Here is a 23941-nt window from a genome sequence, read left to right as displayed (position 1 = left end):
ATATATATGTGTGTGTGTATATATATGTGTGTGTGTGTATATGTGTGTGTGTGTGTGTGTGTGTGTGTGTGTGTATATATATATATATAAAATTGTTCATTAACATTGGATTCATGGCCAATAGCATGACTAATTCATGACTGAACAAGGCTTATCTAACACACATATTTGCTCCACAGGGCACATCACAGCCTTTCCGTGCTTAAACACTAGGCAGCACTTTGGGGCCATTCCAAACAATGAAATCACCCACAAAAAGTACAAAAATGTGGAAAACGTGGTACTTAATACACTGTAAGAAGGACTCTTGTTTGCACTAGGAGAGAGAAAACATGCCGGCCGAGCCTCCCCTTGCTCTCTCTAGGTTAGGCTGGGAACGTGCGTGTCCGTTGACTCCGACGTTTTCCTGCTCTGTGCACATCTGTGAATGATGACTGAAGGGCCACAGGTATTGATTAGGGGGTCACAAATAAATGTTTGCCAGCAGGTGAATTCGCAAATATGGAATCTGTATATTCCATACACAGGACTGAGTATATTTCCCACTCAGGTAAGGTCATACCTCCCCGCCAATCATCCACACCCCCTGCTCTTGTCCTCCCTCATTCCTCTGGGTGGGACCAGTTTGCTTGGATACTCCAACAGATGGTGCCCCTTGAGAGGGCACTGAATGACGTGCTAAGGAAACGCATGGAACAGGTTGTGCAAATAATCCTCCTCCCCGCAGCCTCTTGTCATCTGTTGGGGGAGAAACAAGCTCACAAATAATGGTGGTTTAAGACCCAGTCTGGTTAGTGGCACTGCAGGCTAATGAGGTGAGAGAGATGATAGGTTAAGATGTACAAGTATTTCCTACGGTTTTCCTCCACATTCTGTTATTTTTAGTTAAATCCTCTTCTATCGCGGCACAAAAAGAGTAATTCTTTCCAAAGGAATACCAGAAATAGGATTGTCAGATTCAGAAAATAAGAATACAAGACAGCCAGTTCCATTCGAATTTCAGATAAGCAATAAATGATTTTTAGTATGAGTATGTCCTGTGTTTGCACTAAATATTTATGCTTCCGTGTTAGTGTAAGTGTATCCACGGCCATGAGCAAGACACGCAAATAGCTGAGGAGGGGAGGAGCCTGGGGGTGGGTGATGCGTGGAGGTCAGGGGGAAGGGAAAGCAGAGGGAATGTCCGTCCTTCTGGTGTCCCCAAATTCCTACCTTAAAGTCGCTTAGATTTTGCTGAACTTCATTTTCCTTATTTTTTACTTGGGAATAATTACTTCTTCCTCATAGACAATTAGGACAACCAGATGAGATGACGTACGCAAGTCTCTTTCACGGTGCCCCCAGAATAAGACACTGTCCCTGTACTTCCTGTTCCCGTCAGAGGCAAGCCAAAGAACCAGCACTTCTGTGACCATCAGAAGTGTCAGATGTTTTGTTTTCTTTTGTTTTGCTTTCTGTTCCCAAGGCTGTTGTGGCCCAGGAAATATCGTCATAGGAAAGCACCATAAATCGCCATTTTTCTTCAGCATAAGAGAATGTAGCTTACTTTACAATTGTTCTTCTAAGTTCCTTAAGGCTGCGTGTCACCATGAAAAGTAAAAATACCAATTACGTATCTGCTTGGTCCCACCTGTCACCTCACATCTGGAAGTTTGCAAATGTCTAGATGTCAATTTTTCAGGTTTTGCGATAGGTGCTTGTTGATTTTGTAATATATGGCTGTGAAACTCCATTTGTGTTATCTTATACCTTTACTAGCATTCCTAAAGTGACTTTCCACACGTGTGATTTATTTCTTGCTGACTCCCCTTTCAGGACCAAGCAACAAAGGGTGTGAATGATGAAGGGTGTGAACCAGGAATCCTGGCAGCCCACTCTGTAAATTCTCTGAAGTGGAATCAGTGCCCTGTGTTGCTTTTCTTATTTAATTGTCATACCTTGAGAACTCAGCAGTGGCAGCGACGTGTTTAACCAATAACCGTGGGATGCATTTATTCATTCAACAAATATTTATGTAATGTGTGATGACAATAGGTCAGTCACTGTGTTGGCACTGGAGAACCACAATAAACAACAACAACAAGAAATGGAAATCTCTGTCCCTTGGAGCTTATAGTCCAGGGAGGATGGACAATAGAAAGACAGATAAACAGATATAACATTTGATCTCGGCTCAGTGTTGGTGATACATGATGGATCCTCTGTTAGAGCTCCCGAGATAGATGGGACAGGCCTGCCCACTGGTGTTTTCCACCAGAATGGTACAGACTAATAGACTTAGTGTATCGACCACATGCCAGTAGGCACCTGTTGAAATAGGCAGCAGGATTGGGCTGAGCCAGTTGGGCTGACAGAGGAGTGCAGGCAGGGCAGAGGCAGAACTAGATGTGGCAAGAGGGATGAGCACCCTGGCTGGTGTGCCAAGCCGTTCTATCATCCCTGTAGGCCAGGCCAGAGGAGAGATCCTGTCTTAGATGGCCTGGGATAGAGGAGAGGCCACCTAGGGGTCAAGACAGAGGCCCAGGCTCCACTGTGGACTATGAGATGGGCATGGGCCCAGCCATTCATTCATTCTAGCAATATTTATTAGGCACTCACTATGTGCATACACTTGTCTAAGTCCTGGGATACAGCAGACAAAGCTCCCTCCCTTGCAAAGTTTGTGTTGAGAGGTAGATAATAAACACCATAAATAAATAAAGCAAAGATGAAAGCAGGGAACCCAGAGAAGATGTTAGCAATTTTAAATAGAATGGTCCGGGCCGGCCTTACTGAGATAACAGCTGTGGCCTGAAAGAGGTAAAGGAGGGAGGAAAGTGGTTAAGTAGGGGAGGATGATTGCAGGCAGAGGAAGCAGCACGTGCAAAGATCCTGAGGCAGGAGTGTGCCTAAGAAATGGTGAGGAGTTCGAGTGGCTGGAGTGGAGTAAGCTGGAGGAAGAGTACTAGTTGCTAAGGCCAGAGAGGCAATAGGTGAATGGCATGAGGGGTGGGAGAAAAGAAGATTCGTAAGTCATGGGGTGAACTCGTGCTTTTACTGTCAATGGGATGGGAAGCCCAGTGGAGGGAGGGGTCTGAGCATAAGACCACTGTGGTCTGACTTAGATTTAAACAAGCTCACTCAGGCTGCGGTGTAGAAAGTGGAATGCAGAGAGGCCAGGGCAGTTTCTAAACTGGAGACACTGGGTGGATGGTAGATGACAGGATGCCGAGTCAGCTCAGCCACCGCCCCCCAGTTTCTTACCTTCCCTTGTCCAAGAATGAGATGGATGACAGAGCCAGAGGCAAGGCAGTGGCCGCCACTGCTGATGGGGACAGAGCCACCTTAGCTGTGGGAGAATCAGGCTGAGAAGATAGGGGTCACAGAGATTGGTGGCTGTCAACCCCAGTTTCACACACATTGTCTCAGGGAGCTTCTGAAAACATGGTACAAGACCCACTTAATTGTTCCTGGGTGGTATATTTTTACTAAGCCTGCCAGGTGACTCTAATGTGCATCCAGGGCTGGGAGCCACTGATGGGGACCACTGCAGATACCACAAAGAGTAGGTGGTCACACATCCACATCTCGTGCATGTCCTAAATATCTGTTATGCCCAGCTGGAGCCACTCTGCCTAGCACAGAGGGAGTACCCAGGAGACATTCCATGTTACCGGTATTAACAATCAGGGAGGTTGAAGGCTTTCACCCTCGGGAGCAATATGATCATATCTATGCTTTGGAAATTTTCTTTGTCAGTGGTGGGTAAAATAATTGTGGCTAGGAAGAGGACCCACCAAGGGGATGACGCTCAGAGCGATGGTTCTCAGTCTTGAGTGAGCAGTCACCCAAAGGACTTGTTAAATCAGCCATGGCTGGGCTCCACCCCCACGGTCTCTGGAGGAAGTCTGGAGGAGGTCGGGAGAGGGGCTTGAGAACTTGCATTCCTAACGAGTTCCCAGGAGGTGCTGATGCTGCAGGTCTGAAGACCACACGTGGAGACTTACACTGCATCGGCCTTGGCTGTAGCAAATGGTCAGGTGAGAGATGAGGAAGGCCTGACCCAGGTGACAGGTCATGGAGACAAGAGGACGAGCTGAGAAATGCTGTGCAGGTCAGTCCAATAAGGATGTTGCAATCGATTGGCTGAGAGAGGGCTGGGGGAGGGCCCAGGAGAGGAGGAAGTCCACGCATGCGATGCTGAGGTCCAGATGTGGGCAAGTTGCCCAAGATGATAAGCAGCCCCCCTTTTAAGGCATTTACATTAGTTTCTTTGTTAAAAGCAAAAGAGCTTCTTTGTTTTCTCTTACAGGTTTTTGCTTTGTTTCCCCTACTAAATAGTACAATAAATTCCACTGCCTTATTTGTTTTATCAAATAAAAAAGAATGCCTGCCAATATCTGTTAGGCTAACATTATAGCTCAATTCCAGAACATCTTGTAGTGGTTATTTCGAACATGTTCTGGAATCTGTACTTAGGGTACTCAGTGCCTCCACCAACCCACATTTGAAGTTGAATTGCTTGTACACAAGCTTATCGAGGTTATTATGCCTGCAGAATAATATATAGCAGATGCAGAGCAGGGGGCCCATCCTCTAATATCGCAATTATTTCAGTAATCTATAAACCTCCAAGGCTGATGATAGAGCAGTAAATGCTGTGAAAAGTTTCTGGTTTTGACTGACTTTTCTGGTAGGCGAAGCAATACAAATGGTTTAAAATGTGTTCCCCATGAAGGGATAAGATGTGGAAAGACCCTGTGTTTTAAAAAGCTGGTAACGTGTTAAGGAGCTGTTTTGTAGATTTGATAGTCTGTAATGTGGACGGATGGTACGGATGAGACGTCCTTTTTTGTCCTCAGGCTTAGAGAATCAAGCATGGTGTTCAGACCCTCTGTCTCATACCACCTATTTATAAAATGCACATTCCTGGGCCTTTCCTCAGACTTTCTCAGTGTCTTCGCTGTGGCCTCAGAATCTGCATTTAAAAGAAGGACCACTGGCTTAAGGGCCAGTAAGAGGGAATGTACTTTGGGTTCAAGCAGCAGGCAATCTATGCTAGAAATTAGAACAAAGAAGCTTCACAAGATGGGCGTTTTCACAAAATTCTATTTCTATGCCCAATTAGTATACATAATCATCCAATGCCAGAGCGGCAAACAGAGGCTCACCCGATCCAACACGAGCCACTTGTCAATAATGTGTCAGAGGAAACTCCAACGGGAAGTAAGGTTGTCTTTCTCTTAAGTTGGTGCTATTTTTCACTTAATGGGACATTTATTTACTTAGTTATTTGTTTGTATGGCTGTCACCATACCAAAGCTTTTATGGTCATCATATAATTTACCTTGCTTGCCAGCTACAAAATATGTATCTGTTAGCTAAAACTATGGGTGAAACCAGTTTGAGCAGGGATCATGAAACCCTAATGGTTCTTTCTGCACATGCTATTGGACCTCCCTACACGTGTCTAACTGCGATGCCTTCTTCCTGTTCCCAACACTAACGGTGAAAGGCAATCACTTTGTTTTATGTTTTATTGAGCTTTAGTGAGACATAATTGACATGCAATAAACTGCGCATATGTAAAGTATACATTTTGATTACTGGTGACATATGTATACACCTGTGAAGCCCGTGTCATAATCAAGAATCTATCTATCACCCCAAAAGTTTCCTGTACCCCTTTATAATTCCATCTTTCCCTTCCTGTCCACCCCTATCACCAGAAACCATTGATCTCTTTTCTGTCACAATAGATTTGTTCATATTTTCTAGAGTTTTAAATATGTGGAGTAATATACACTCTTTCTTTTTCTCGTTCTTAATGAAAGAATTGCTAAATGATAGCAATTTTGAGATTCATCCATGTTTTTGTGTGTACAGATAGTTCTTTTTATTGCTAAGTAGTATTCCATGGCATAGATATATACTGTAGTTCATTTATCCCTTTACTTAGTGATGGACGTTGGGATTGACTGCAGTACCTGGCTATTACAAATAGAGCAGCTACAGACATTTGCACACAAGTTTTGTGTGTACATGTCTTCAACTGTCTCAGGTAAATACCTAGGAGTAGAATGGCTGGATATATGGTTAGTGTATGTTTAACTTTTTAAGAAAATGCCAGACTGTTTTTCAACACAATTTTAATCATTTTATATTCCCCACCCCCGGGCAGCGTATGATTACCAGTACATGTTCATGATGATCTCACTGTGGTTTAAGTATGTATTTTGTAATAACCAGGACTTAAGACTGGCAAACATTATTCTGGTTTTCAAAGAGAAAGAAAGAATGGGCTATAAACGTGAGAAGCCAGTAAAGCCAGTACCAGTCCCTGTCAAAATTCCAGAACAATTAATCAACCAAGTAGTTGAATTTAGAAGACTGGAGATATCACTGACTGCCCCCCCTGGGCTTAGTATTAACAGTTCATACTGAGTAAAGATCATTAATATTTTGATAAGGCATCATGAGATCGGCAGGTAAGAGAGACAGTGTAGGCTCTAATCACCTGACACCGTCACTAAAACATAGCAGTCGCTTTTCATCATGGGAGATACTATGTGCCCCTAGGTTTTCAAATCGTGGGCACCCCTGTGTCCTCCTCTGTCTGCCAGCCTGGTGTGTGTCTTCACCTTCATTCTGCTGCAGGGTCATTCGTTGTTGGGTTAAATCCAAGTCCTCCAACAGCCCCATGTTTGATGATGCTCATTTTGCTTGCAGTGTGTACTTTTCCATTCACAATGGCCCTCTTCCCATCTTGTACATGTTTTTCCATTTAATCTAGTTGTCAGCTCAGAATATATTGTGAAAAATCCCTTGTACACTGCTTGCCCATAAATTTTTATAATTCTCTAACTGGATGGCCTAAACAGAATGGCCTATCATATACGCTGATTCATTACACTATCTGTTGAGTGTTCAGTTTGGGGGCAACCTTGTTATCCTAGTCCAAAGGTCCATATCTGCTAATACATAATGATTGCCTTTATCCCTTTAATACCATGGATATTAAACTTGATTCAATTTTAGCCCTATTTTCAAATTTACTTCTGTGTCTTAATCCTAGAACAGTTCTGAATTTAAGCAGATTATAATCTACATAGAGTCTTTTATTATTAAAGTTGAATAGCTTCCCAAACCTGCTTCAGTTGTCAGCAGGAAGCAAATTAGAGTGTTTTCCTAAGTTGGGGGGTGGGGAGGAGAGAAAAAAAATCTCCTTATGGATAAAGGGTGATCATGGGATTTTTTTTTCCCAGAATGCTCCCAAGATGCTTCCAGAAATCACAGGACACTGTGACTTGCTGCTGATTTTTGGTAGTTTCTAGAGGCGAAAAATAATATTTTAGCAGGGTCAAAATGAGTAAATTTTTATCTTCTCAGCTAACAGAAAACTAGAGAATTTGCTCACTACCCTCTCTTTCCTAAGCCAGGAAGCTAACAACAAGATGGGCCTCTTCCACAATGGAAGGGACTAGTAAAAAATCTGTGTGGTCACTGAGCCTGACATTATTAAAAGAGGAATCCCTAGCAATAAAAAAATAAAGCCTTAAAAATAAATAAAATTAAATTAAAATAAAGCCTTTATGCAGATATAGAAACAAGGCTAGTTTGGAGACCGTGTAGCTGGAAATGTAAGAAAATTATGTTTTTCATACCTTCTATGGAGGTTATTTCCCTTAGACGATATTAATACATTTTTTAAACATTCTAAATATATTTAAGAAGCAAATTTGCAGTCCCTGAGAAACAAGATCTCATCTAAATAAATCTACATGTTTGGCAATTGTCCATTCCCAGCCTCGGAGGCAGTAAGTTTTTGGATTCTGTTTCTTTGTTTATGAACATCCAGTAATTTGAATTAGTAAAGTGTCCAGCAGCATTTCTCAAAATACAGTAGTAACCTGAGGAGCTTGCTAAATACATAATAAACTGAGAAGCTTGTTAAATGTAGACACTCGGGCTCCCTCCCGACCTCCTGAATCTCTGGGGTTGAAGTTCAGGAATCTGCATTTTTATCAAGCATCCAGGTAATTCGTGTACTCACTGAAGATTGAAACCTTCAAAGAGGACATGCTATAGGTCCAGTTTGGTGCTAATAGATAGGATCATTTCATTTGTACGAATAAACTCATTATTTTTTAGTTGGAATCAAGTTGTAGCTTGTAAATCATGCTAATTTGTTGATCTTAGACCTACTTCTAGCCTGGAAATTCTCTATAGGTGCCATGCACTATAGAAAGTCCATTACATTCAATTTCTTGTAAATGAATCTCTACATTATGATTTGTCTTTATACTTTGATGGTTTGTGAGCAAAACTTTGATGAGGTTATGGGGCTAATTTATCTTAAACGTAACCTGAAAACTTTCTGGGCAAATATGCCTAGTATACTACCTAACATATAATAAGCATTCAATCAATATTTACTTAATGAGGAAATAAATAGATGAATAAAGGTTTACTCATTTCATCTTTCCTACCTCTTCTTGCGCTTTGTGTATCTTATCCTAGTGATTCCTATTGTCATCCACCCAGATTTCCAAGCTAACGATGGAAGCCATCTTCTCATTTACATAGGATTGGTTACTAAATCCCTGCATGTTTGTGCCATCTAGAATTTTCTTACTTCCCTGGTATTTCCCTGGTTGAGTTGTGTAAGATGTTATATGTTAGTAAAAGGAATGGTAAATCAAAGATGTAAGAATAATGAGCATATATGTGCCTAAGAATATATTCTATAAATATGTAAAGCATTGTCCTGCAGAGTGAAAATCAGTAATTGGAGACTTTAACACAGCCCTTTCAGAAACTTTTAAATTGAGTAAAAACAAAAAACCAAGCAAGTAAAACATTATATATTGGGATAACATGATTGATAAGCTCAAACCAATAGATGTAGAGAATTTTATACCCTACAGAGAATGTACATTGTTTTTGAGCAAACATGGAATATTTACAAAACTCTTTGTGTTAAATTACAAATAACCAGCATCACACAGACTATATTCTCTGATCATCATACAATAAACTTAGAATCCAGCAACAAGACTTTCCTTTCATTTCCTATGCTGAAAGCTAAGTAACATACTATTAAATGACCCTTTGGTTAAAAAGAATATCCTAAGGAAAATTGCAAAATACTTATAACAGAGACACAAGGAAATACTGCAAGCCAAAATTGTTAGAACACAGTTAAACAAGTGCTTAGCGGAAAATTTCTCATTTGGGACACATTTGCCAGCAATAAGAAATATTGGAGACAAATGCTAAGCATTCAACCCAAGAATCTGGAAAAAAGTAGCAACAAGCACACCCCTCCCCCAGAGGACCAAATAAGGAAACAGTAAAGATAAGAGGGAGAAATGAGTGAAAGAACAAAAGAAAAGTAGAGAAGACTAACTACCTGAAACTGGTTACACGAGGAAATGTGCAACAGAAACAAAGCGTTGGCAGAGAGAGTGAGAATGTGCAGGAGGAGCCCCGAAAGGGAGAGGGGGCACTCAGTGCAGATGTCAATAAAGACAGCATGAAGAGGAATAACTATGAATAATATATATAATAGCTTTTAACTTTCAGTTATACTTGATGTGGTGTATTATTGCACATATATTTTATTATATATTTTACTTATATATGTAATTGAACATGTATATTGAAGTATATCATACCATACATGGTACAGTGTATTTTTACCTTTATGTAATAGGTATTATATATTGTGTATATATCATATGTAGTATCTCATATAACGTGTGTGTATGTCATGTACTATTCTCTAATTCATAAATTTTTATATGATATATACTGTATACATGCACAGATAAATTATTACACTATGGGAAACAGAAGAGCAGCTGCAACAGGAACTAAGGGAATAACACTTACACAGTAACTGATTCGCCTGACTACATGGATAAAAAGAAAAATATCAAATGTCAAAATTGGTCCAAAAACTAAACCTGAATAAACAAATAACAATTTAAAAAGTGAAATGGTAGTAAAATTCTCCACACAGCAAAAGCCCCAAGTCTCAAGGTAATTTTATAGATTACTTTTATCACATATTCAAAGAACATATCCTTATATGTCATTATAAAGTGTAGAATAATAAGAGACACTATTCAACACGATTGATTTTTTTTTTTTTACTTTTTTTCTTAACGTTTATTTATTATTGAGAGACAGAGAGAGACAGAGCATGAGCAGGGGAGGGGCAGAGCGAGGAGGAGACACAGAATCTGAAGCAGGCTCCAGGCTCTGAGCTGTCAGCACAGAGCCCAACACGGGGCTCGAACTCACAAACCCACAAACTCAGGCGAGATCATGACCTGAGCCAAAGTCGGATGCTCAACCGACTGAGCCACCCAGGCGCCCCAACTATTCAACACTATTTAAACACTCTTATGAGACTAATCAATCTTAACCTTGATTCCCAAAGTAGGTAAGAACAGGTCACAGAAGGAAAATTACAGGACTATGCAAGAACACTGGTAAAAGATCCTAAATAAAAATATTTGCTAAGGAAACCCAAAAGTGTCTTAAAAATAGTACCTTATGTTTAAGTGGGGTTGATTCCAGAAACACAAGGTTGGTTCCGTGTAGTTCACCATATGACTAAACTAAATGAGATAATCATATGATTATCTTGACTGAGGCGAAAAAATAATTTGATATAATTGAATAACTATTTATAATTTTAAAACACTTCTCAAAAAACTGGCAATAAAAAAGGAAATTTCCTTAACTTAATAAAGATGAAGTACCAAAAACCTAAAGCAAACATCATTCTTAGCAGAGAAATTTTAAAACTTTCCATTAAGATTGGAAACAAAATAAGGACGCTTACCATTACATACATTACATACATTACGTTACAAATTCCTGGTTAGTGAGTTAACTATAAGACAATAAAGCTAAGATATAAAGAATGTTAAAAAAAAATACCTCAGCTCTTATCATATGCAGATAATATTATCATCTAAACCAGAAAAGCCAGTAGAATCAACAAGTAATCAAAAAGAAGTGATGTGAGAGGTTAGCTTTACTGTCAGATGGATCAACTTACAAAATTCAGTAAAATTCCTCTATGCCAGTAATAGTCAAATACAGCAAAATCTATACAATATTTTGGATTTCCCCTAACAGAGAATACATAAGGACCTCTACAGAAGAAAAAAAAAAAATGATGTGATGATATGAATAAAAATAAAACTGTATTCTTTTGTTGTACAATATACAGAGCTAGACTACAATTGTACTTGGAAGGATCAAATGATAAGGAAAAGAAGAAAATATAGATCTCTTTTGTGACCTAATCATGTAGAAAGTCTTATTAAACAAGATTCCCAAATTAGAAGTCATGAGGCAAAACAAAGTTGTTGGATTTGACCACAACAAAACTAACAAGGTGTTGAGTCCTAAATAAGTCAGAAGCACTTAGAAGCATCTCGTCTGTGGGGTGCCTGGGTGGCTCAGTCGGTTAAGCATCTGACCGGCTCAGGTCATGATTTCACTGTTCGTGTATTGGAGCCCCGCATCGGGCTCTGTGCTGACAGCTCAGAGCCTGGAGCCTGCTTCGGATCCTGTGTCTCCCTCTCCCTCTGCCCCTCCCCCGCTCTTGCTCTATATCTTTCTGTCTCTCAAAAATAAATAAATGTTACAAAATTTTTTTTAAAAAAGTATCAGGTCTGTAATGCATATTCATCAAAAATCATGAGTCCTTAGAAAATGGCTAAGATGTACCTTCATGGGGTTCAGGATCATGTGTGTCTTCATAGCTTGGGGACCTCTCACAGTGCCTGGCATATACTAGGTGCTTAATAAATATTTATTGAATAAATAAGTTTTATTGTGTTTTCTATTCTACATAGTAAGACAAGGAAATGCATGATCTGTCTTAGAAACGTTTCTTTAAAAATCTTTAAAATCTTCAGTTTCAGTAATTTAAAAAATTATATTCGGTTATTTAGAAAATGTACTTATGCAGAATACTTCATTTTCTAATTACGGTAGCAAAAAAAGGAACTATTTCAACCTTATTTTCACTTATTTTTGTGGCACTTGGGTATTTTTCAGTGTCAGTTTCAATCATGTGATTTATAGTCATACCCAAAGGGAGTTGAAGTTTGCAAATAAAGTTTCATAAGACATTACTGAGTAAATATTTCTCTAAAGTCCAATGATATTATATAATCTGAATTCCTAATTTCTGCTACTTTGACAGGCCAGACTAAGAAGCAGAAATGAGAAGAGTAATTCATGAGTGATTTATGTCTTAGCCTCATTTCCTGTGATTTCACCCCTCCTTGAAACAGCATAATACTCTTTGACAAGGGGAAAAGCGTAATACTCTTTAAATTTTTTTAATGTTTATTTACTTTTTTTTTTTTTTTTGAGAGAGAGAGAGAGAGAGAGAGAGAGAGACAGAGCCTGAGCAGGGGAGGGACAGAGCGGGAGGGAGACACAGAATCGGAAGCAGGCTCCAGGCTCTGAGCTGTCAGCACAGAGCCCGACGCAGGGCCTGAACTCACAAACCGTGAGATCATGACCTGAGCTGAAGTCAGACGCTTGACCGACTGAGCCACCCAGGCGCCTCCCCCAAAACATAACACTCTTACAGTGAAACAGACAGAAACAAATATTGGACCTAGAGTCTGTTTGGAGTATTTCTGATTTATTGGTTGTGATATTTTTCTGCTGCCACAGGGAGTGGAACATTGGCCGACTGTAGGAACCGGGCAGCTATCTGTGAGTCCTGAAAGAGAGAAACAGGGGTAACAAAAGTCAAGCCTTCAACGAGCAAAGCCGATTTCAACCACTGAAGGTAATTTCATATCACCCAAAAAGGAAGAAATAGGATTTGATAAATACTCCCCAAATACTGCTGCAGTTATATCAAGCCTCAGAGTGAAGCTAATTCAAACTCATTTCCTCACCCGCTCATCATGCACATTCTTTTTGGTTTTCATACTCTTGACTGCTGTGTTTGCCTAGAGAGGTTGGCATCACGCTGTAGGGTCATGTTTCATAACTGGTGCTCACTGATGAGGTTCTGCACATAGTGGCTTTGGTCATAAGCCAAAGGTAAGATTTTGTTTGTGCACCCCATAAGATAAAACACTTTTCCAGACAGCATTGCTTAAAAGAGGTTACACGGACTTTCCTGAATGGCCCTGCCTAACATCTTGTTTCTTAAAATTCCAGAGCTGAGCTGTAGCTGGTGCCACTGAGCCTCTAGCCGAAGTTCATTTTCTAAAAACCATGGCCAGCGTCTTCCCAGAGCCAAAGCGGAAAATTCATTGCCGAACATATTCATAAAAATTCTTTGGGTTGTAAATGATAGAAATTCAACTTCAGCTAGTTAGAGCAAAAGGTTGGGGCATTGCCTCAGGATCCAGGAAAGACAGAGACAAATGAGGACCTTTGAGATAGCAGAAACCCAACTGGTTTCCCAGACTATTGAAACTAATAATGCAAATGGCATCCACCTACCCGTCCCCTGTACCCGTCATCTCTCAGATTCAGTTTTCTTCTCTCTCACTAAAGACAGCTCTCTTTCTCATAATGGGAAACATGGGTATCCAAATCTCTTAGGTACTTTTTATAGCTCCTAGCACAAATAAGGACTGGCATTCTCAGTTCTAGTCAAACTCTGCAAAATATGATCCTGGCTCACTCAGGTCAGATGCTCATTTGCAGGGGTGAGGTCACGTGAGAACAAAGCAGCTCTTACAATAGCCATCGACATAGGGGTGCAGAGCAGAAAAGATCACAGTTGTTCACTTCACAGAGCATCAGTAGTAAATGTATTCGGATAAAATAAGGGTAATCTGGCTTTCCGTGAACTTTCTTGTCTCTACCTTTTGACCATCACAAAATATTTTAGTTCAACCCAAGAAAAACCCAGTAGATCTAGAAAAGTTGTAGAGAAGGGCGCCTGGGTGGCTCAGTCAGTTGAGCCTCCGACTTCGGTTCAGGTCATGATCTCGCGGTCCGTGAGTTCGAGCCCCACGTCGGGCTCTGTGCTGACAGCTCAGAGCCTGGAGCCTGCTTCAGATTCTGTGTCTCCCTCTCTCTCTGACCCTCCCCTGTTCATGCTCTGTCTGTCTCTGTCTCAAAAATAAACAAACATTAAAAAAAATTAAAAAAAAAAAAAAAGCTGTAGAGAAAGGTAATGAGTTACCTTGAAGACAAAAAGCATTGCTGCAGATAGAGGGTCATTTCACAATAACAAAAGGAAGAGATAAAGATTCCAACTTTGTATATATACAAAATTTATATTATTATATATTTATATTTATATTACATAACACTGCTACTAATTTGACAGCAAAGTATATAAAGCAAAAGTGACACATAAAAAAAGTAGACAAATGTACATATTTAAAAATACCTTCCTAAAATATGTCAGTGCCGTCCAAATTACCTAGATACAGACAGAAACTGCCAGAAGCAAACATTTCACGTGAGATTTCTCAAGAGCTTAGGCTTCTGCAACTGGCAGACAGTGCCAGGAAAGTCCTACATCCAGCACAGAGGGGCTACGTATAGCAAGCCACAGGTCAAGAGCACTTAATGTTGGGTCAAGAGAAACTGTCACTAATCCGACTACTGGATATCACCTAGTGTTCAGGTGGTTAAAAAAGCAATGTGGCAAAGAGATCTCTGCCTTACTTTTCTGAGATAAAAGGAATTCGAGCAGCTCTATGGCATGTGCAAAGCGTATCTTCTTCTGAAAAAGTTGATCTCATAAACACATAGGTGGCCTCAGATAGGGCTTTCAGACGTTGACAGAAAACGAGCCGTTTCTATTTCTTGAGGATTTAATAGTAGTTTTTAAATCTGAATGCCAAAGAAGAGTAACCTTGTGGAATATTACTTTAAATGTTATGTTTAACAAATCAGCACGTTTAACACATGATTACGATGATTGTGTGTATGTAAGACAATATCTAAAACTGTAAAGTGGGGAGATCTTGGCAAATGTGAGGTCCAGGCTGAATGCCCCCTTCAGTACTGCTCACCTCTGGGGAGGAACTACTCCCCTCCCCAGAACCAAGCCCCACGGGAGGCCCCAGGATACATGCATACACTCCTTTGCTTTAAATTCAACAGACCTAATGCATTAGTCTTGGTAATTAAGTGTGCTGGGATCATATCTTGTTCAGGTTAAGATCCACATCACTTTCTTAAAATGTTAAACCCTTTGTTGAAGATCAGATAATTCCCCAAAAAACTAAATGGAATGATTACTGAGGGGAAGCTTGCTAATCAAAGTACTTTCTTGAACATAATATTTCCACCCATAGTGAAATTTCCCTGGGACTCTGCCAACTTTGCATATTCATAATGGTAAAATGGTAAAAATGGTATAGAATTAGCAGGCAATAAAGAAAGGTAATTAGCGGAGGCCAGGGAGCCAGCCTTGGTGATCAAAATGCTTTTTTTATCTAAAATGCATCAGAGATGGGGAAATCGGCATTGAGAAGGTAGCATTTATCCCCATTCCCACAGCTAATAAAAAGTAAGGCCCATATATACTCATGTCCGTCCGATTCCAAGACCCACACCAATAGGTATTAGTGGAGTAGGTATTTTGCTGTCTTCAAATATGTTTGCTAAATTAGCTTATTCATTTCATCCTTTTGTTCCTGTAATCTTACACTGAATAAATCTTTATGAGTGCCTAACAATAAAAACGTTAGACTAGGTCTACAGAAACAGCAGGGGACACAAAGAAGTCATTGTCCTCGTAAACGTATGGTCTAGGGAAGAAGACCTGATACCACATTTAAAAAGTTAGTATGTTTGGGCAAATAAAACTTGAGGGAAGTTTGTTCAGATGAGCACTGCACACCGAAAGAAGTGTTTTAAGCAATAGAAGCTAAACAAATATGCGTGTTTGGAACAAGAGTAAGAAGGCCAAGTTATTATAATGGTATTGTACTCTTAATCTTGTAAGTGATTTCATCCCACTTCATTGAGTAGATAGATGGGTAGGTAGATAGACAACAGATACATCCATACATAGATACGTAGATAGATGGTCGACAGATGGACAGCAATAGATAAATACATGATAGATGATTGGGGGTGAGGGTAGAGAAAGAAGACGACCCATAACTCAGATGGAGAAAGCAAGAACCCTAACTCTGGACCACATTCCTCTTAACATGCCCCAAATTATGCTTTCAAAGTGTTTGCAGAAACCAATCCTACTCTGTTTTAGAATTTGATGATCTAAGCCCAGGCAGTGGTTTTTCGTTCACACTCAGCCACCCCTGTGTCACCCCTCTGGGAGCCTTGCTTATGTTCCTGCATTCTGTGTAATGTATACATTGTATACAAAGTGTATAAATAATATACATGATTTTCTATTACTGTGCAGTTCTAAGCAGTAGCCAGGCCCCTGGCAAAGCTAGGATGTGACAACATTGTAAATAGTCCTGGGTGCCACAGCTGTTACTTGTTCTCTGTTTTTGGTGTTCTATGCTTAAGCTTTGCCATGAGTTCAGACCTTCTGGCCACTGGTCTTAATAAGTGAAATTGAGTGTTTCGAATGGTAAGCAGTCAAATGGTATCCGTCATCCCTTAACACATACCATATTCCTTAAGCACGTGGGGTGAGGGTGCACTTACATAAACAGATGGCCCAGCTGGGCCAAGCACAGAGCGCTCACCTCTGACGGGCATTTCTACATTGCCCGCATTGAACAGAAGCCTTGACCCAGACAGATCAGCTATTCCCTTCGCCCTCTAACACCTAAAAAGAATATACACCCAAGAAATAGATCTCTTATATCTCTAGGCTTCTTGATCCAGATTACTTTCTAAATTAAAAGAAACTTCATTTTGATGCCTTCATTAATCCCCTCACAAATCCATTCAGTCAACACTCATCAAGCACCTACTATGTTCAAATTGCTAGTGATGAGCTGGGGAAACAGAAATCAGTGAAGGCCTGGCCCTTTCCTGGAGAAGCACCGTTCGATAGTCAGCTCACCATTCAATAGGGAGCCCAGGCAGAAAGACAAGTATTTCACCAAGTATTCTGTAACAATCCTACCCTTTTAAGCAGAACTGTTTATTGAACTTTCTTACATAGCTGCATAGTCTGGGTCTGTATTGCTGTCCAGGCTTAGGTTTCCAGAATTCACATGAATTTTCATAGTTCTAAATTTCTATAGCTCCCCAAATGAAACTCTCTCATATGAAATGAAAACACAGAAGGACTCAGAAAAACAACAGGTCACATCTTTGAAATACACAAGAAAGTGGAGTAGCAGTAGAGGAAAATGGCCTTTTTAAAGCCAATTATGTTATCTCAGCTCAATCTTAAATAAATGGAAGGGGGAACTAGGCAGCAAATGTGGCTTTCCAGAAACAGATGTTCCTCTCATTTGGGTACTAGAGTTCGACCCTGCTTTCCAACGTACCAGACAATGACATCTAACTTCCTTATGAAGCCAACACTTGTTGATTATTATGTGTCAGGAACTGTGCCAGGCACCAGAGACACCTAGGTAAATATGACAAAGCTTCTGTTCTCAAAGAACTTCGCTTATCAAAGTGAATCCTGTGGCTTCCTCAGAGTTGGTACAGGCGACTATTAAAAAAACGTATCTCACCGGACGACATTATTGCGACGGTAATGCGTCTCTGCCCTAAGCCAAAGAGCAAAAGTCAAGAGATCACAGAAATCCGAGGATAGTAATAAGCAGGCAGGTAAGAGCATCACACAGCAGGTTCTCAATGAGTCCGTAGGAAAGTGCGTAGCCTGCTTCTTACTTTGGAAACACAGGTTGCAGACACCTAAAGAGAGAAACACTTAGGAGTGGTTCTAAAGCAAAGTGATAAACAGAATGTGACTTTGAGGCTTGTGAGGAGGCATGGGTGGCGGGGGGGGATGGGTCATACTGTCCTCACAAGAGGTCAGGATGCCCAGACCTGACCACTGTGACACCCCTCCCCTGTGGAGCCCAGAGAACAGAGTGGGATCACTCAATTGCATCAGCACTGTGTGCTTAATATTTAATAGGCTTCCTGCCATGACAAAGAAATGTTACATCCTCTGCCATATCAGAGAAACCTGTGTCTTAAGGAGCAGTGGAAAAGAGCATTGGTAGCACACGACCTGTCCTGAAAACGTGGATCAGCTCCTTGAGCTTCTCGCTCCACAGTTTCCTAACCTGTAAAATGGGGATCGTCTAGTCGTTTGGGTTACATTACATGATGAGTGTCAAACACCTAGATGATGTAGGTAGGGCACACTGCCTGGCTCAATAAATGTTGGCTTCCTGGAGAAAAGATTTTAGAAGGTTCCCATAGCACATGCCTGAGGGGACGTTTGTAAAGATTATATTTACATTTATAATGATTATACTTACAGCAGCCAGGGTATTCTGGCCAATGAGTAAAGAACAAATTTGTAACTGGAATATAAGTGTCTGGGTGACTGGCAAAGGTCCAGCAAAATCAATAGAGCTTTGTGTTGAACTCAGTGCCTCCCAGGAGAGAGCTCTGTACATCCCTTGGAAAAAGGGAAGCTATCAAAACAGGCAGGCATTCAGTCTATTCATCAAACACAAACTGAATGCCTACACTGTGCCTATACCGAGTGGCATTCTATTAAGAAATGGGGAAAGAGGAGTTACAGTCAACAGAAGAAACTAGAGACCCCACAATAGAGGTCAGTCAAAGGGTATCCACAGGATGGACCATGGAATATACGACCAGAGGAGTATGTCTTCTCTTCCACCTGTGCCCCCACCAAAATTACTATCTTACCCTCCCAGGAGAGAAGTCAGAGTTACAAGTTAGGAGATAGCCACTTTGAGCGATGGGAGAGATTTGCTGACTACCTAACTACAAACAGGTTTGGGCAATGTGGCCTTGCACTTCTGAATGCTTAGCAGCTCTAACCCCAGGCCAGGAAGGACACCGCATGATTCAGGACTCTGGAGGAGAAAGAGTTTGCTTTCAGCTGAATATATGTCACCTCATTGAAAGAACAATTTACAGATACATGTTGTTGTCATGGGCTTAATCTTGAAAAGCAGTTTGGAATGTAATTTGAATAAGAAATATATATATATATATATATATATATATGTACAGACATATATATATATATATATGTACATATATATGTGGTATAATATAATGGATAATATTATATCAAATGCTGGGTTCTGGATGTAATGCAATTCTAACCACTGAGCTGCAGTAAAGAAATTACCTAAAGTCTTTACAAGCTGACAAAGAAATGTTAAATAATCCACCAATCATACCACCTGCCAATGAAATAAACTGCTTTTGAAATGCTGCTGAAGTAGGGTGAAAAGAATAAGTGGGATTTGATTGTAAGCTCCCAGGTCCCCTGCAATGTTGACCCTGAGCCATAACAACATGCGCTCGTTAGTTACTAGCTGTGGCTTTCCTCCAACCAGGTCTTTGTGCGGGAGAGGACAACTATAGTTATCACCATCAATCAAAGTCAGCTTTATAAAAGGAATTAGAGACTAAAATACCCTTTCCACAAAGATAAGGGGAAACAAAAGTGGTAGAGAGTAGATTGCCACTTCCCTCAGGAAAATCCTTGTGAACAAGAAATGGGTGGGGGGTGGGGGGACAAATATAATGATCATGCCAAATGTAGACTCTTTAAGAGAAACTCTGGGGTCCCTTGTAGAAAGTGTTTGTCTCAACACAGTCAGCATTCTTGTAAACGTATGGGAGATTTATTTATTTCCTTATTTATTTTTGAGAGAGAGAAAGAGAGAACAAGCTGGGGAGGGATAGACAGAGTGGGGGACATAGGATCTGAAGTGAGTTCCCTGCTGTCAGCACAGAGCCTGATGCGCAGCTCGAGCTCACAAACCCTGAGATCACCACCTGAGCCGTAATCAAGCGTCCGATGCTTCACCGACTAAACCCAGGCACCCTTGTATGGGAGTCTTAGACCCTTCCACTGTTTCTTTGAGTAAGGCTTGCCAGTATGTGAACTTTCTTTGCACAGGCTCATGATGTGCCTCCTTTGATTTACCTACAGAACCACCAGGTGTGTGAAAGAGTTTAGGCTTCTGGGGAGATGGTCCTGGACGTAGGAGAGAGAACATATGTTTACGTTCTGACACTCAGCTGCCCACGTCCTCACATGACACTGGCCCTTGCATCCACACAGCTATCAAAATGCAAAGAGGCTTCCACTCTTAGACATTTCGATGCTTCCTCAACATGGGTACCCGCTCACCTGTCGGGGGTTCTCCAAGCTGACTTAGCCACATCAGGGAAAATGGCCATTTTCCTGGCCTCAGCCACATGGGCCAGCAAAATGCACAGGCATTAACGACTTTATTAGCTTCATGAATTTTAACCTGTGCGGACACACATGCAGCCTCCACTCCCATGAGGATGTGGATGGAGCAGCTGCATCACTATCAAGTTCCCATGTGCCCCTTTGAAGTAAACCCCGCGCCTCTCACTGCAGGCAGGAATCCCTTGGTCTGATGTGTCTGTCAGTGTAGAGTGGGGCAATTTCTGTTCCAGAGCATCGTATAAATGGGAGAGTAGAGTAGGTACACTTTGAGTGTGGCTTCTTTCACTCAGCCAGATGTTTTCAGGCTCCATCTATGTTGTTGAGACTGTCAGTGGTTTCCTCCTTTTTCCTGCTGAGTGGTACCCATTATATAAATGCCCTACAGTCTGCTGATCTATTCTCTTGAGAGTGGACGTTTTTGAGTCGTTTTCAGCTTTTGGCTATAAACATTTGTGTGCATCTCTTATGGTAGACCTGTCTTCATTTCTCTTCGGTCGTCACCTAGAAGCAGAATTGCTGGGACATAGGCTAGGTATATGTTTAACTTAATGAGAAAATGGCAGACCATTTTCCAAAGTAGCTGTGTACTCCCACTAGTTTCACATCCTGGTCACCACTTGGTGTCGTCAGTCTTTTTATTTACACCATTCAAGTGGGCATGTAGTGGTACCTCATTGTGGGTTTTTTTTAAGCTTATTTATTTATTTTTGGGAGGGGGGGACAGAGAGAGAGAAGGAGAGAGAGAAACCCAAGCAGGCTCCATGCTGACAGTGTGTATCCTGAAGCGGGGCTCAAACTCACAAACTATGAGATCATGACCTGAGCTGAGATCCAGTCGGATGCGTAACCGTCTGAGCTCCCCAGACTCCCCCTTCATTGTGGTTTTAATTTGTGTTTCCCTGATGACTAATGATGTTGAGCATTTTTTCATGTGCTTATTGACCATTCAAATACCTTCCTTTGTGAACTGTCTATTCAAGTCTTTTGCTCACAAGTGAATTGAGTTTCCTCTTTATTATTGAATGGTAGTGCTCCATATATTCTGTTTGTAAGTCCTTTATAAGTCAGCTATCTATGACAAACATTCTCTCCAAGTCTGTGAGTTCTCTCTTAATTTTCTAAACAATGTTCTTAACAGATCTAACCTTTTGGTAATCAGAAGTGTGTAATTTGATGATGAAGTCCTCTTTGTCATTATTTTTTTCCTTTATGGCTAGTGTTCTCTGGGTCCATCTAACAAATCTTTGCCTAACCAAAAGTTACAAAACTGTTCTCCTATGTTTTCTTCTGGACCAATGTTTCCTGACCTTTCTTACATTTTCATCCCCCTTGTGAACTTCCCAAGGCTGCCTTAACACAGTAGCAATCTTGGGGGTTTCACACAACAGAAATTCATTGTCTCACAGTTGTGGAGGCTAGACGTTTACAATCAAGGGGTTGGCGGAGTCTTGTTCTCTTTGACAGAGCTGTTGAGGGGATCCTTCCTTGCCTCTGGCTAGCTTCTGATGGTTTGCCAGGAATCTCTGGCATTCCTTGGCTGGTAACACTTCTCTCCAATCTCTGTGCTATCTTCACATGGCCTTCTCCCCTATCTCTATATCTCGTCTCTTCTTATAAGGACACTAGTCATCCCCTCCTCCAGTATGACCTCATCTAAGCTTCCTAATTACATCTGTAAAGACCCTATTTCTACATAAGATCACTTTCACAGGTACCAGGGGTTATGGCTTCTGTATAAGTTTTGGGAGACACAGTTCAACCCACAATACTTCCATAGGAGTCTTTAGATACTCTACTTCTAATCACCCCAACCTCCCAAACATGAAATGTGTTATAACCACATATATACTATGTATCTTTTCTTTGGAGGACAACAAACTATTGTAATATCTAAGAAAATTTTACCCTCCAAGGGCTGATTTTCATCCCCTCTCACATTCAAATGTATTAACCATCTGTAATTAATTTTTTGTGTATGGGGTGAGGTATAGGTTCAAGGTCACCTCTCTATATGGATATCCACTTATTCCAGCATTGTTTGTTAAAAGGCTTTTGTTTTCTCCTTCAATTGCTTTGGTTCCTTAGCGTAAGGTGTAGTTTTATTTCTGAACTCTTATTATGTTACACTGTCTGTCTTTATACCGACAGCACACTGTGTCTATACAATGCAGCTTTCTAGTACAGCTCTTCTTTTTAAGGATTATTGTAACTATTCTACATTCTTCGAATTTCTAAATGCATTTTAGCAATGACATGCCAATGTCTACACACACACATTAAGCCTACTGGGTCTTGACTGGAATCATGAGGAGCACCATCACCTCAGCTATATTGAATCTTTCAATCCATAACCGTGGTATAATTCTTCATTTCATTTCGATCTTCATTCCTTTCTCTCAGCAACATTTTCGTATTTTTGTTTTTCCTCAGTATATAGAATTTACACATCTTTTGTTAATTTTAATCCTAAGTGTTTTGTGGTTTTACGTGCTCTTCTAAATGATATTGAAGTTCATTTTACAGAAGTTATTGCTAGCATGTAGAAATGCAATTACTTTTTGTATATTGACTTTGAATACCACCACCTTACTGAACCCACTTATTAGTTCTAGTGATTTTATGTAGATTATTTAGGACTATGTATACAACATGTTGTCTATGAACAAAGATGCTTTTTTCATCCTTTTTCAATCTATGTGCCTTTTATTTCTTTACCTTCTACTTTTTCTTCTATGCCTTTTACCTCCTACTGGAGGTAGGACCTCTCATACAATGTCAAGTAGAAATAGCGAGAGTGGACATCTCTGCTTTATTTCCAATCTTATGGGCAAGTGTTTCAGATTTCATTAGCAGAATTATGCCATTATAATTATGATATTAGCTATAGGTTTTTTGTAGATGCCCTTTATCAGACTGAAAAAGTTTCTTTTCACTTGCAGTCTGCTGAGACATTTATTGATTTTTTTTAAATAAATGGGTGTTAAATTTTGACAAATACTTTTTGATCTATGGAGATTGTGTGATTTTTGCCCTTTTTTTAATGTGGTAAGTTACATTAACTGATCCTGATTTTCAAATCTTGGACCAATCTTATATTTATGAAATAAATACCAGTTGGCCGTGATGTATTATCCCTTTTATGTGTCACAGAATTAAATTTGCTAGGAACTTGATAAAGTTTATACATGTATATTCATGATGGAGGTTGGTTTGTAGTTTTCTTATAATGTCATTACTTTTGGCACCAAAGTAACTCTGGACTCATAAAATAAACTTGGAAATATTATCTCCTCTTCTATTTTTCAAAAAGAAATTGTTTAGGATTGGTGTTACTTTTCCTTAAAAGTTTCATTGAATTCACCAATGTAACCAACTGGGCTTTCCATAGGTAAAGGACTTAAAATTTTTTTTAATATTTACTTAGTTTTTGAAAGAGAAAGATAGAAAAAGAGACAAAGAGTGCAAGCTGGAGAGGAAGAGAGAGAGAGAGAGAGAGAGAGAGAGAGAGAGAGAGAATCCCAAATAGGCTCTAGGCTATCAGCGCAGCCTGGAGATTGACCTGAGCCAAAATCAAGAGTTGGACACTAACCAGCTGAGCCACCCAGGTGTCTCTGGGCATTAGAATTTTGAATGTGT

The 23941-nt window shown here is 40.4% G+C and overlaps 1 protein-coding gene across 4 annotated transcripts in view; it reads left to right on the top strand.

The window, feature by feature from the left end:
* The window catches only part of POU2AF2 (POU class 2 homeobox associating factor 2), a 483397-nt gene that overhangs the window by 368821 nt on the left and 90635 nt on the right, over positions 1–23941 (top strand). For 3 of the 4 annotated variants that reach the window (XM_053204129.1, XM_053204128.1, XM_053204131.1), the window contains one exon: positions 12694–12811. The exons of the other annotated variant lie outside the window; for it this stretch is intronic. The gene's annotated coding sequence lies outside the window, so the exon portion shown is untranslated. The remainder of the gene's footprint in view (positions 1–12693; positions 12812–23941) is intronic. 4 annotated transcript variants of the gene reach the window in all.

This window comes from Acinonyx jubatus, chromosome D1, assembly GCF_027475565.1.
Source record: "Acinonyx jubatus isolate Ajub_Pintada_27869175 chromosome D1, VMU_Ajub_asm_v1.0, whole genome shotgun sequence".
In the NCBI taxonomy this organism is placed as follows: domain Eukaryota; kingdom Metazoa; phylum Chordata; class Mammalia; order Carnivora; family Felidae; genus Acinonyx; species Acinonyx jubatus.
This window is presented reverse-complemented; position numbering and strand designations above follow the sequence as displayed.